The sequence below is a fragment of the Scyliorhinus torazame genome, chromosome 24 (assembly GCF_047496885.1).
Source record: "Scyliorhinus torazame isolate Kashiwa2021f chromosome 24, sScyTor2.1, whole genome shotgun sequence".
Lineage (NCBI taxonomy): Eukaryota > Metazoa > Chordata > Chondrichthyes > Carcharhiniformes > Scyliorhinidae > Scyliorhinus > Scyliorhinus torazame.
The window spans coordinates 35,921,380-35,934,456 of NC_092730.1; the positions used below are offsets into that span (position 1 = coordinate 35,921,380).

At 46.8% G+C, this 13,077-nt stretch overlaps 1 non-coding gene across 1 annotated transcript; it reads right to left on the reverse strand.

Moving 5' to 3' along the window:
* Window positions 1–12,741: 12,741 nt before the first annotated feature.
* On the reverse strand, window positions 12,742–12,823 carry trnas-gcu (transfer RNA serine (anticodon GCU)). The gene has a single exon. It is a non-coding gene; the product is annotated as a tRNA-Ser (tRNA).
* Between the last annotated feature and the right edge of the window lie 254 nt (window positions 12,824–13,077).

Genomic DNA, 13,077 nt, shown 5'->3' on the forward strand with positions numbered 1-13,077 from the left:
TGTGCCGTACATCCCACTCCTGACACCATGTAGATCAGCTAATTTCACAAAGACTGGCGACCAAGGGCTTGTAAGAAACAACAATGCGCGGCAGGAGCACAGTGGTTAGCCCTGTTGCTTCACAGCGCCAGGGTCCCGGATTTGATTCGCCGCTGGGTCACTGTCTGTGCGGAGTCTGCACGTTATCTCCGTGTTTGCGTGGGTTTCCTCCGGGTGCTCAGGTTCCCTCCCACAAGCCCAGAAATATGTGCTTTTAGGTGAATTGGACATTCAGAATCGTCCTTTAGTGAACCCGAACAGGCGCCGGAGTGTGGCGACTAGTGGTTATTCGCACTAACATTATAACAGTATTAATGTAAGCATGCTTGTGACACTAAAGAAGAGGAAGGAGCCTGAGGAAGGAGCAGCGCTCCGAAAGCTAGTGACATCGAAACAAACCTGTTGGACTTTAACCTGGTAAGACTTCGTACTAAAGAAGACGGCAGCCCAGTCGCAGTGGGCTAGCTCTATTGCCTCACGGCGTTTGAGATGCCAGGTTCGGTCCCGGCTCTGGGATCCCGTCTGCGTGGAATTTGCACAGTCTCCCAGTCTTTGCGTGGGTTTAGTCCCCACAACCTAAAGTGCTGCAGGGTAGGTGGATTGGACACGCTGAATTGCCCCTTAATATATATTTTTTTAAAAATTGGGTACTCTAAATTTAAAAAAAGGAAAAGTGGCTGAAAGCGAGTTGTGCGAAAAGGCAACGATGTATTCATTACCCGTTTGAATTGCAGCGAAAAAACATCAATATAATAATCATCTTTATCAGTGTCGTAATCCCGATTACGTGATGATGCTGTGAAAATCCCCTAGTCGTCACACTCCGGCGCCTGTTCGGGATAACTGAGAGGAATTCAGAATGTCCAATTCGCCTAACAAGTACATCTTTTGGGAGGAAACCGAAGCAGCCAGAGGAACCCCACGCAGACACGGGGAGAACGTGCAGACCCGGCACAGTCAGGGGCCCAAGCCAGGAATCGAGCCCAGGTCCCTGGCACTGTGCAGGGACAATGCAAATCAATGTGGTACAGTGCCGCCCAACATGGCTTTTAGCGGTTAACATTATTGTAAAACACCAATTAGTCACTATTAAAGCCCCAGACATCTGCTTTCTGACTGAGCGAACCTGCTCATCCCGATCTATCGGAAAATGTAAGACTCCCATTCCAGCCATATTGTTGCAAAACAATCTAATCTCTGATTTAATCCATTATCCCGGTTCATTGCTTGTGTATTCGTTCGATAAATACAGAGGGGGCAGCACGGTAGCACAGTGGTTAGCACAATTGCTTCACAGCTCCAGGGTCCCTGTTTCGATTCCGGCTTGGGTCACTGTCTGTGCGGCGTCTGCACATTCTCCCCGTGGGTGCGTGGGTTTCCTCGGAGTGCTCCGGTTTCCTCCCACAGTCCAAAGATGTGCAGGTTAGGTGGATTGACCATGCTAAATTGCCCTTAGTGTCCAGAATTGCCCATAGTGTTGGGTGGGGTTGCTGGGTTATGGGGATAGGGTGGAGGTGTGGACCTTGGGTAGGTTGCTCTTTCCAAGAGCCGGTGCAGACTCGATGGGCCGAATGGCCTCCTTCTGCTCTGTAAATTCTATGAATCTGTGTGACCGAGCCCGGTAAGAGATGGTCGTAGAGTTACATCTGTCTGAACAATTGATACAGATTCAGCTCCTGGCCATCACAGTGGTGAATTATTTAATTAGATATCGCAGGTCAGGACAGAAAACGAGGGGACAGTCCTCAAATAAAATTCACAAAATATTCTCATCATCTAACTTCATCTCTCCCGTTTCAATTTGTTTTCCGTGGAAGGTTTAGGCAACAATAGTAAATAGAAACATTGGTAAAAAGGTGGGTTAATCGGGTCAAAAAAACGACACAATCAAAGTTCAATTTACAAACTGTGTTATGGATACTCCTGGGGCCAGATGAATTAGCAACTAAATTATTTACATAATAAACAATAATAAAAAATATATGATTGGTGGCTCGATGGAGCAAGTGATACAGTGTAGGACTTGTATTTCGTGTTCTGCTGAAACGTTCTGACGTTATTGGTTCGAAATCAGCCAGAGTCGCCTTTTTAAAATAAATTTAGAGTACTCAATTCATTTTTTCCAATTAAGGGGCAAATTAGCGTCGACAATCCACCTAGCTTACACATTTATTTTGGGTTGTGGGGGCGAAACACACGCAGTCACGGGGAGAATGTGCAAACTTCACACGGACAGTCACATAGAGCCACGATCGAACCTGGGACCGCGGCGCATGATACCACAGTGCTAACCACAGCGCCAGCGTGCTGCCCAGCGGAGTCGGCTTTTGGGTGGGACCAAGGCACAGTGGTTAGCACTGCTGCATCACAGAGCCAGGGATCCGGGTTCAATTCCAGCATTGGGTGACTGTGTGCGGAGTTTGCACGTTCTCCCGATGTCTGAACAAAGAACAAAAAACAAAGAAATGTACAGCACAGGAACAGGCCCTTCGGCCCTCCAAGCCCGAGCCGACCATGCTGCCCGACTAAACTACAATCTTCTACACTTCCTGGGTTCGTATCCCTCTATTCCCATCCTATTCATGTATTTGTCAAGATGCCCCTTAAATGTCACTATCGTCCCTGCTTCCACCACCTCCTCCGGTAGCGAGTTTCAGGCACCCACTACCCTCTGCGTAAAAAACTTGCCTCGTCCATCTACTCTAAACCTTGCCCCTCTCACCTTAAACCTATGCGCCCTAGTAATTGGCCCCTCTACCCTGGGGAAAAGCCTCTGACTATCCACTCTGTCTGTGCCACTCATAATTTTGTATACCTCTATCAGGTCTCCCCTCAACATCCTTCGTTCCAGTGAGAACAAACCGAGTTTATTCAACCGCTCCTCGTAGCTAATGCCCTCCATACCAGGCAACATTCTGGTAAATCTCTTCTGCACCCTCTCTAAAGCCTCCACATCCTTCTGGTAGTGTGGCGACCAGAATTGAACACTATACTCCAAGTGTGGCCTAACTAAGGTTCTATACAGCTGCAACATGACTTGCCAATTCTTATACTCAATACCCGGCCAATGAAGGCAAGCATGCCGTATGCCTTCTTGACTACCTTCTCCACCTGTGTTGCCCCTTTCAATGACCTGTGGACCTGTACTCCTAGGTCTCTTTGACTTTCAATACTCTTGAGGCTTCTACCATTCACTGTATATTCCCTACCTGCATTAGACCTTCCAAAATGCATTATCTCACATTTGTCCGGATTAAACTCCACCTGCCATCTCTCCGCCCAAGTCTCCAAACAATCTAAATCCTGCTGTATCCTCTGACAGTCCTCATCGCTATCCGCAATTCCACCAAACTTTGTGTCGTCTGCAAACTTACTAATCAGACCAGTTACATTTTCCTCCAAATCATTTATATGTACTACAAGGGCGGCCGACACATAGCGACACCGCGACCTGGAGGCTCTCCTCCAGCCACTCACCATCCTGTATTAGAACTATATCACTGTTACTTCACTATAGCTGGATTAATTTTATTTCTCTGATGTAATGTACCTGTCTCTGTGTATATCTCTGTCTTTGTGTACATGCGTGTTTCTATATATATGTGTGTATCTGAGAATATGTGTGAATGTTTATGTGCCTGTGTCTGTATACCTGTGTTTGCGGGTGTGTACAACTCTGTGTACTGTGTGTGTACACGTGTATATACCTGTGTGTGTATGTTTGTGTATCTGTGTAACTCTGTGTATAATGTGTGTGGGCCTGTACACTGTGTGTATACGTGTGATTGTATGTCACTATTGTTTCCTCTCTGAGAGTCTTTTAACCATTTCTAAATCTCTCAGAGGTACAATTGTTGAGTCTGATTGCTTTTTGTGATTGCTATTTATGAATGAGTACAGTGTCTTTCAGCATTTTACTCTGAACAACCGTTTGAGAATAATCCTGAATCTGTCATGCTCCAGGACTCAGTGGCATGATGGATCTTAGTCTGAACATGTGTTTGAGGATTATCCTGTACCTGTCAGGCTCTGTGACTCAGTGTGAAGATGCGGTTCAGGATGTGACCTTTCAATCTCTGGGACAGTTTATAAGTTTGCCTTCATTCCACGTAATTTTCCAGCACAGAAAGAAACCATTGCTGTGGGAGGCTTGAAGCAAACAATGTGTGATAGTTTTGGACCAGCATTTAATATCAGAACACAATTGTGAAAGATAATGTAACCTTCAACCTGATACTGGATTGCTCTGGAAGTTTAACTCAGGTTGTACAGATTGATTTGATCTGTCACACTCAGTCTGATTCTGAGTCAGAATTTTGACATGAATGTAAAATGGACCACAGTCTGGAATTGCTGCAGTATCTTCCATCCGGAACAGAGTGAGTGAGGATTTTGCAATAGTTTGCAAGTTACAGCTCAGTTCATAGTCAGCGAAATTATATTGCATCTTTTATTTTCATAAATTAGGTGAGTTTTAAACGAGAATCAGTGTTTGTATCTTTGTCGCTTTCAGCATATGTCAATCTGAGAAGGCACCTGATATTTGTGTTTGCTTCTAATGTATTTGTGAGGACGCACTCTGAGGATTAGTACAGCCACCCCTGATGTGAGTGATGTGGCTGGTATTTCACTCTATTCTCAGAGTACATTATTACGGTTAATTGTGTAATTCTAAACCGGAATCCATGTGTCAGTTTTCTCTGATATTGATTATTTCACTAAGCTGCTCCATTGTGGAACTGATACAGTGATGATGAGAATGGGTGAGAATTTGCACTGGGATTTATGGGGCCTCCTGTCAGTGGTACTGTGTTAGGGTGACATGGACACAGCGTCTGTCTCTCCTGCTGTTTGATTGATGGGTTGAAAATGTGTCTCTGGAACTGTTTCTGCTGCCTGAGACTGTGGAACTGATGACCTGTCTGTGTCTCTTTGCTCTGTCAGTGACAATGTACGGATTGTGTGTGGGAAAGAGCTGGCGACACTCTTCCCTGTAACTTGTGTGGAGGAAACATCACCCCTGATCCCGTGTGACTTCACCTTTTGTACTAGTCTACCATGAGGGACCTTGTCAAAGGCCTTACTGAAGTCCATATTGACAACATTCCCTGCCCTACCTGCATCAATCATCTTAGTGAACTCCTCGAAAAACTCTATCAAGTTAGTGAGACACGACCTCCCCTTCACAAAACCATGCTGCCTCTCACTAATACGTCCATTTGCTTCCAAATGGGAGTAGATCCTGTCTCGAAGAATTCTCTCCAGTAATTTCCCTACCACTGAAGTAAGGCTCACCGGCCTGTAGTTCCCGGGATTATCCTTGATACCCTTCTTAAACAGAGGAACAACATTGGCTATTCTCCAGTCCTCCGGGACATCCCCTGAAGACAGTGAGGATCCAAAGATTTCTGTCAAGGCCTCAGCAATTTCCTCTCCAGCCTCCTTCAGTATTCTGGGGTAGATCCCATCAGGCCCTGGGGACTTATCTACCTTAATATTTTTTAAGACACCCAACACCTCGTCTTCTTGGATCTGAATGTGACCCAGGCTATCTACACACCCTTCTCCAGACTCAACATCTACCAATTTCTTCTCTTTGGTGAATACTGATGCAAAGTATTCATTTAGTACCTCGCCCATTTCCTCTGGCTCCACACATAGATTCCCTTGCCTACCCTTCAGTGGGTCAACCCTTTCCCTGGCTACCCTCTTGCTTTTTATGTACGTGTAAAAAGCCTTGGGATTTTCCTTAACCCTATTTGCCAATGACTTTTCGTGACCCCTTCTAGCCCTCCTGACTCCTTGCTTAAGTTCCTTCCTACTTTCCTTATATTCCACGCAGGCTTTGTCTGTTCCCAGCCTTTTAGCCCTGACAAATGCCTCCTTTTTCTTTTGACGAGGCCTACAATATCTCTCGTTATCCAAGGTTCCAGAAAATTGCCGTATTTATGCTTCTTCCTCACAGGAACATGCCGGTCCTGAATTCCTTTCAACTGACACTTGAAAGTCTCCCACATATCAGATGTTTATTTGCCCTCAAACATCCGCCCCCAATTCATGTTCTTCAGTTCCCGCCTAATATTGTTATAATTAGCCTTCCCCCAATTTAGCGCATTCATCCTCGGACCACTCTTATCCTTGTCCACCAGTACTTTAAAACTTACTGAATTGTGGGCAGTGTTCCCGAAATGCTCCCCTACTGAAACATCTAGCACCTGGCCGGGCTCATTCCACAATACCAGGTCCAGTACCGCCCCTTCCCTAGTTGGACTGTCTACATATTGTTTTAAGAAGCCCTCCTGGATGTTCCTTACAAACTCCGCCCCGTCTAAGCCCCTGGCACTAAGTGAGTCCCAGTCAACATTGGGGAAGTTGAAGTCTCCCATCACCACACCCTGTTGTTTTTACTCTTTTCCAAAATCTGTCTACCTATCTGCTCCTCTATCTCCCGCTGGCTGTTTGGAGGCCTATACTAAACCCCCAACATTGTGACTGTACCGTTCTTATTCCTGATCTCTACCCATATAGCCTCACTGCCCTCTGAGGTATCCTCCCGCAGAACAGCTGTGATATTCTCCCGAACCAGTAGCGCAACTCCGCCTTCCCTTTTACATCCCCCTCTATCCCGCCTGAAACATCTAAATCGTGGAACATTTAGCTGCCAATCCTGCCCTTCCCTCAACCAGGTCTCTGTAATGGCAACAGCATCATAGTTCCAAGTACTAATCCAAGCTCTAAGTTCATCTGCCTTACCCGTAATACTTCTTGCACTAAAACATATGCACTTCAGGCCACCAGACCCGCTGTGTTCAGCAAATTCTCCCTGTCTGCTCTGCCTCAGAGCCCCACTGTCCCTATTCCCTCGCTTTTCCTCAATGCTCTCAACATCTGACCTATTGCTCCCGTGCCCACCCCCCTGCCATACTAGTTTAAACCCTCCCGTGTGACACTAGCAAACCTCGCGGCCAGGATATTTATGCCTCTCCAGTTTAGATGCAACGCGTCCTTCTTATATAGGTCACACCTGCCCCGGAAGAGCTCCCAGTGGTCCAGATAACGGAAATCCTCCCTCCTACACCAGCTGTTTAGCCACGTGTTTAGCTGCTCTATCTTCCCTTTTCTAGCCTCACTGGCACGAGGCACAGGGAGTAATCCCGAGATTACAACCCTAGAGGTCCTGTCTTTTAACTTTCTGCCTAGCTCCCTGAACTCCTGCTGCAGGACCTCATGCCCCTTCCTGCCTATGTCGTTAGTACCAATATGTACAACGACCTCTGCCTGTTTGCCCTCCCCCTTCAGGATGCCATCTACCCTTTCGGAGACATCCTGGACCCTGGCACCAGGGAGGCAACATACCATCCTGGAGTCTCTTTCACGTCCACAGAAGCGCCTATCTGTGCCCCTGACTATAGAGTCCCCTATTACGATTACGCTTCTGCGCTTTGACCCTCCCTTCTGAACATCAGAGCCAGCCGTGGTGCCACTGCTCTGGCTGCTGCTGTTTTCCGCTGATAGGCTATCCCCCCGACAGTATCCAAAGGGGTACACCTGTTCGAGAGGGGGACAACCATAAGGGATTCCTGCACTGACTGCCTGCCCTTTCTGGTGGTCACCCATTTCTCTGCCTGCACCTTGGGTGTGACCACATTTACATAACTGCGATCTATGACGCCGAGCTGTTTATGTTTATGTGGAGCTAATGCTTCCTCTTTTGCGGCATTCTAAAACGTGAGTTCTTAAGCTTAGAGTAAGAGATAGCAAATTTAAAAAACATTTGAGGAAAAACTACTTGTCGCATCGCAGTAATAGTTGTAACGGATGTGTTTGCGCGACATTGTGAGTTTCAAACTGAGGAAGACTGGCCAACAGTTTTTCATTCAGAATTTATGCGCAATTATGTAATTGAGGTGCATAAGATGTACACAGTACTCCAAATGTGGCCTTACCAAAGTTTTGTACAGCTGCATCATCACCTCACGGCTCTTAAATTCAATCCCTCTGCTAATGAACGCTAGCACACCATAGGCATTCTTCACACCTCTATCCACTTGAGTGGCAACTTTCAAAGATGTATGATCATAGACCCCAAGATCTCTCTGCTCCTCCACATTGCCAAGAACTCTACCGTTAACCCTGTATTCCGCATTCATATTTGGCCTTCCAAAATGGACAACCTCACACTTTTCAGGGTTAAACTCCATCTGCCACTTCTCAGCCCAGCTCTGCATCCTATCTATGTCTCTTTGCAGCCGACAACAGCCCTCCTTACTATCCACAACTCCACCAATCTTCGTATCGACTGCAAATTTGCTGAACCACCCTTCAACTCCCTCATCCAAGTCATTAATGAAAATCACAAACAGCAGAGGACCCAGAACTGATCCCTCCGGTACGCCACTGGTAACTCGGATCCAGGCTGATTATTTGCCATCCACCACCACTCTCCGACTTCTATCGGTTAGCCAGTACGTTATACAACTGGCCAAATTTCCCACTATCCCATGCCTGCTTACTTTCTGCAGAAGCCTACCATGGGGAACCTTATCAATTCCTTACTAAAATCCATGTACACTACATACACTCTTTACCTTCATCCACATGCTTGGTCACCTCCTCAACGAATTCAATATGACTCGTAAGGCAAGACCTACCCCTCACAAATCCGTGCTGACTATCCCGAATCAAGAAGTGTCTTTCCAGATGCTCAGAAATCCTATCCTTCAGTACCCTTTCCATGACTTTGCCTACCACCGAAGTAAGACTAACTGGCCTGTAATTCCCAGGGTTATCCCTAGTCCCTTTTTTGAACAGGGGCACGACATTCGCCACTCTCCAATCCCCTGGTACCACCCCTGTTGACAGTGAGGACGAAAAGATCATTGCCAACGGCTCTGCAATTTCATCTCTTGCTTCCCATAGAATCCTTGGATATATCCCGTCAGGCCCGGGGGACTTGTCTATCCTCAAGTTTTTCAAAATGCCCAACACATCTTCCTTCCTAACAAGTATTTCCTCGAGCTTATCAGTCTGTTTCACACTGTCCTCTCCAACAATATGGCCCCTCTCATTTGTAAATACAGAAGAAAAGTACTCGTTCAAGACCTCTCCTATCTCTTCAGATTCAATACACAATCTCCCGCTACTGTCCTTGATCGGACCTACCCTCGCTCTAGTCATTCTCATATTTCTCACATATGTACAAAAGGCCTTGGGGTTTTCCTTGATCCTACCCGCCAAAGATTGTTCATGCCCTCTCTTTGCTCTCCTAATCCCTTTCTTCAGTTCCCTCCTGGCTACCTTGTATCCCTCCAACGCCCTGTCTCAACCTTGTTTCCTCAGCCTTACATAAGTCTCCTTTTTCCTCTTAACAAGATATTCAACCTCTCTTGTCAACCATGGTTTCCTCACTCGACCATCTCTTCCCTGCCTGACAGGGACATACATATCAAGGACACGTAGTACCTGTTCCTTGAACAAGTTCCACATTTCACTTGTGTCCTTCCCTGACAGCCTATGTTCCCAACTTATGCACTTGAATTCTTGTCTGACAAAATCGTATTGACCCTTCCCCCAATTGTAAAACTTGCCCTGTTGCACGCACCTATCCCTCCCCATTACTAAAGTGAAAGTCACAGAATTGTGGTCACTATCTCCAAAATGCTCCCCCACTAACAAATCTATCACTTGCCCTGGTTCATTACCAAGTACTAAATCCAATATTGCCCCTCCTCTGGTCGGACAATCTACATATTGTGTTAGAAAAGCTTCCTGGACACACTGCACAAACACCACCCCATTCAAACTATTTTGATCTAAAGAGTTTCCACATAATGTTTGGGAAGTTGAAGTCACCCATGACTACTACCCTGTGACTTCTGCACCTTTCCAAAATTTGTTTCCCAATCTGTTCCTCCACATCTCTGCTACTATTGGGGGGCCTATAGAAAACTCCTAACAAGGTGACTGCTCCTTTCCTATTTCTGAATTCAACCCATGCTACCTCAGTAGGCTGATACTCCTCGAACTGCCTTTCTGCAGCTGTTATACTATCTCTAATTAACAATGCCACCCCCAACACCACCTCTTTTACAACCCTCCCTGATCTTATTGAAACATCTATAACCAGGGACCTCCAACAACCATTTACGCCCCTCTTCTATCCAAGTTTCCGTTATGGCCACCACATCGTAGTCCCTAGTACCGATCCATGCCATAAGTTCACCCACCTTATTCCTGATGCTTCTTGCGTTGAAGTATACACACTTCAACCCATCTCCGTGCCTTCAAGTACTCTCCTTTGTCAGTGTTCCCTTCCCCACTGCCTCATTACACGCTTTGGCGTCCTGAATATCGGCTACCTTAGTTGCTGGACTACAAATCCGGTTGTCATTACCCTGCTAAATTAGTTTAAACCCTCCCGAAGAGTACTAGAAAATCTCCCTCCCAGGATATTAGTGCCCCTCTGGTTCAGATGCAACCCGTCCTGCTTGTACAGGTCCCACCTTCCCCAGAATGCGCTCCAATTATCCAAATACCTGAAGTCCTCCCTCCTACACCATTCCTGCAGCCACGTGTTCAGCTGCACCCTCTCCCTGTTCCTAGCCTCGCTATCACGTGGCACCGGCAACAAACCAGAGATGACAACTCTGTCTGTCCTGGCTTTTAACTTCCACCCTAACTCCCTAAACTCATTTATTGCCTCCACACCCCTTTTCCTACCTATGTCGTTGGTACCAATGTGCACCACGACTTCTGGCTGCTCCCCCTCCCCTTAAGGATCCTGAAGACACGATCCGAGACATCCCTGGCCCTGGTACCCGGGAGGCAACATACCTTCTGCGAGTCTCGCTCGCGACCACAGAATCTCCTATCTATTCCCCTAACCATTGAATCTCCTACAACTATTGCTTTTCTATTCTTCCCCCTTCCCTTCTGAGCCCCAGAGCCAGACTCAGTGCCAGAGACCTGGCCGCTAGGGCCTTCCCCCGGTTGGTCATCCCCGCCAACAGCGTCCAAAACGGTATACTTGTTTTGAAGGGGAACGGCCACGAGGAATCCCTGCACTGTCTGCTTTTTTTTTTCTTTCCCCTGACTCTAACCCAGCTATTCTTGTCCTGTACATTGGGTGTGGTTACCTCCATGTAACTCCTCTCTATCACCCCCTCTGCCTCTCGGATGATCCGAAGTTCATCCAGCTTCAGCTCCAGTTCCCTAACACGGTCTTTGAGGAGCTGGTGTTGGGTGCACTTCCCGCAGGTATAGTCAGCAGGGACACCGGTGGTATCGCTCACCACCCACATCCTACAGGAGGAGCATGCAACTGGCCTAGCCTCCATCCCCTCTTACCTTACAGAATATAGCTGCCCTGTGGACCAACTGGATCTCCGCCCTCCGACTCCCAGTCAGCTGCACTCTCTGTAAACTCCTGGCTCTCTTCCAACTCTTTGTGGAAATGTAGGAAAGAAAATGAAAGGAGCACCTTACTCCCTCCTCACCTAACTCCCTCAGTCACCAAACTCTCACTCTAGCACTCAAATGCACCAAATTCAGCACTCACTCAGTCACCAAACTCTCACTATAGCACTCAAATGCACCAAATTCAGCACTCAGTGCAAACAAAGTCTGCACTGTAGGGGATCACTTTTATACTGTGAATCTAGCCTCTAAAGGCTTGTGATTCTGTGGAATTCGCTACCCCAGAGTGCGGTGGATGCAGGTACAGTGAATAAATTTAAGGAGGAGGTCGAGAGATTTTTGTTGGTATTGAGTGGAAGGGTTATGGAGAACGGGTGGAGTTGCGGCCAGCATGGGATTAGCCAAGATCTCATGGAAGGTGTTAGGCTCAGGAGGCTAAATTGCCTTCTCCCGCTCCTAGGTGATGTGTTATAGTGAGGACGTATTCTAACTGAGATCAATCGCCCTCTTCATCTGTAACACTGTAGGTAACAGATGAGGAACACATCAACCATGATAGAATGGCGGGGCAGACTCGATGGGTCTAATGGCTTAATTCTGCTCCTATATTTTATGAACTTACGTTTTGCGCGACTTCGTGAGTTTCAAACTGAGGGGAAGGAACAGTTTCCAACTCAGAATTTATGCGCAATTAGGGCAGGGAGTGAAAAGTAACTTTCTCAGCTTTTTATTATTTGGTTTCACCATGGACAGTGTTCGACTATTCACCGCCCGCCAAGCCCTGAAACAAAAGCTAAAACTCACAGCCTTTTTTCTATATCCTCATGAAGTGGACGAAACAGAGATACAACAGACACGTTACAGACAAGAATAGGATTTGATTCCACGTGTGCAGAGTACAATGGATTATTGTGCATCACCTTAACCACGTGGTACAACCCCTTTACTTCATGTAACTTTAATATCTGATCTTGTCACAGATAAGTAGCCGAAGCACCCCACCAATGTACAATCAGGAGGACGTTCATCCACGAGAGGTGGCAGAAGGTAATAATGGGAGAAGTGAATACGGTAACCTCGACTGCACAGTGGGTAGCCGAAGAAGAATTGGTGGCAATGTGGGGTTAAGCCCCAAACACGTCTGCCTCCGTTCGTACTTCCGTTCGTCCCTCCTCTAACCCAACTCGATGCAAGTGGCCTGACAACTTGGAATAGTTTGTCACATCAGTGATTGCAGATCCATCGTGTAAAATGAATCCCACTTCCGAGAAACAATGGGCGAAAAATCGACGAAGATAGGATTCGAACCCACGTGTGCAGAGCACAATAGATTAGCAGTCCATCGCCTTAACCACTCGGCCACCTCGTCGCACAAATTTTTGTGGCAATACGTCTTAATTCGTTTTGCACCCATGAACTGATGGAAATTATTTGCCTCTTTCTATTCAACCAGGTGTTCAACAGGGGGAATTGCAGTGGTGGTGGTATAGTGGTGAGCATCACTTCTTTTGAAACCGTTGACTCCGTTTCGATTCCCGGCCATCGCAGTAGTAGTTGAATCGGATGTTTTTGCGCGACATCCTGAGTTTCAAACTGAGGAAGACTGGTCAACTGTTTCTCATT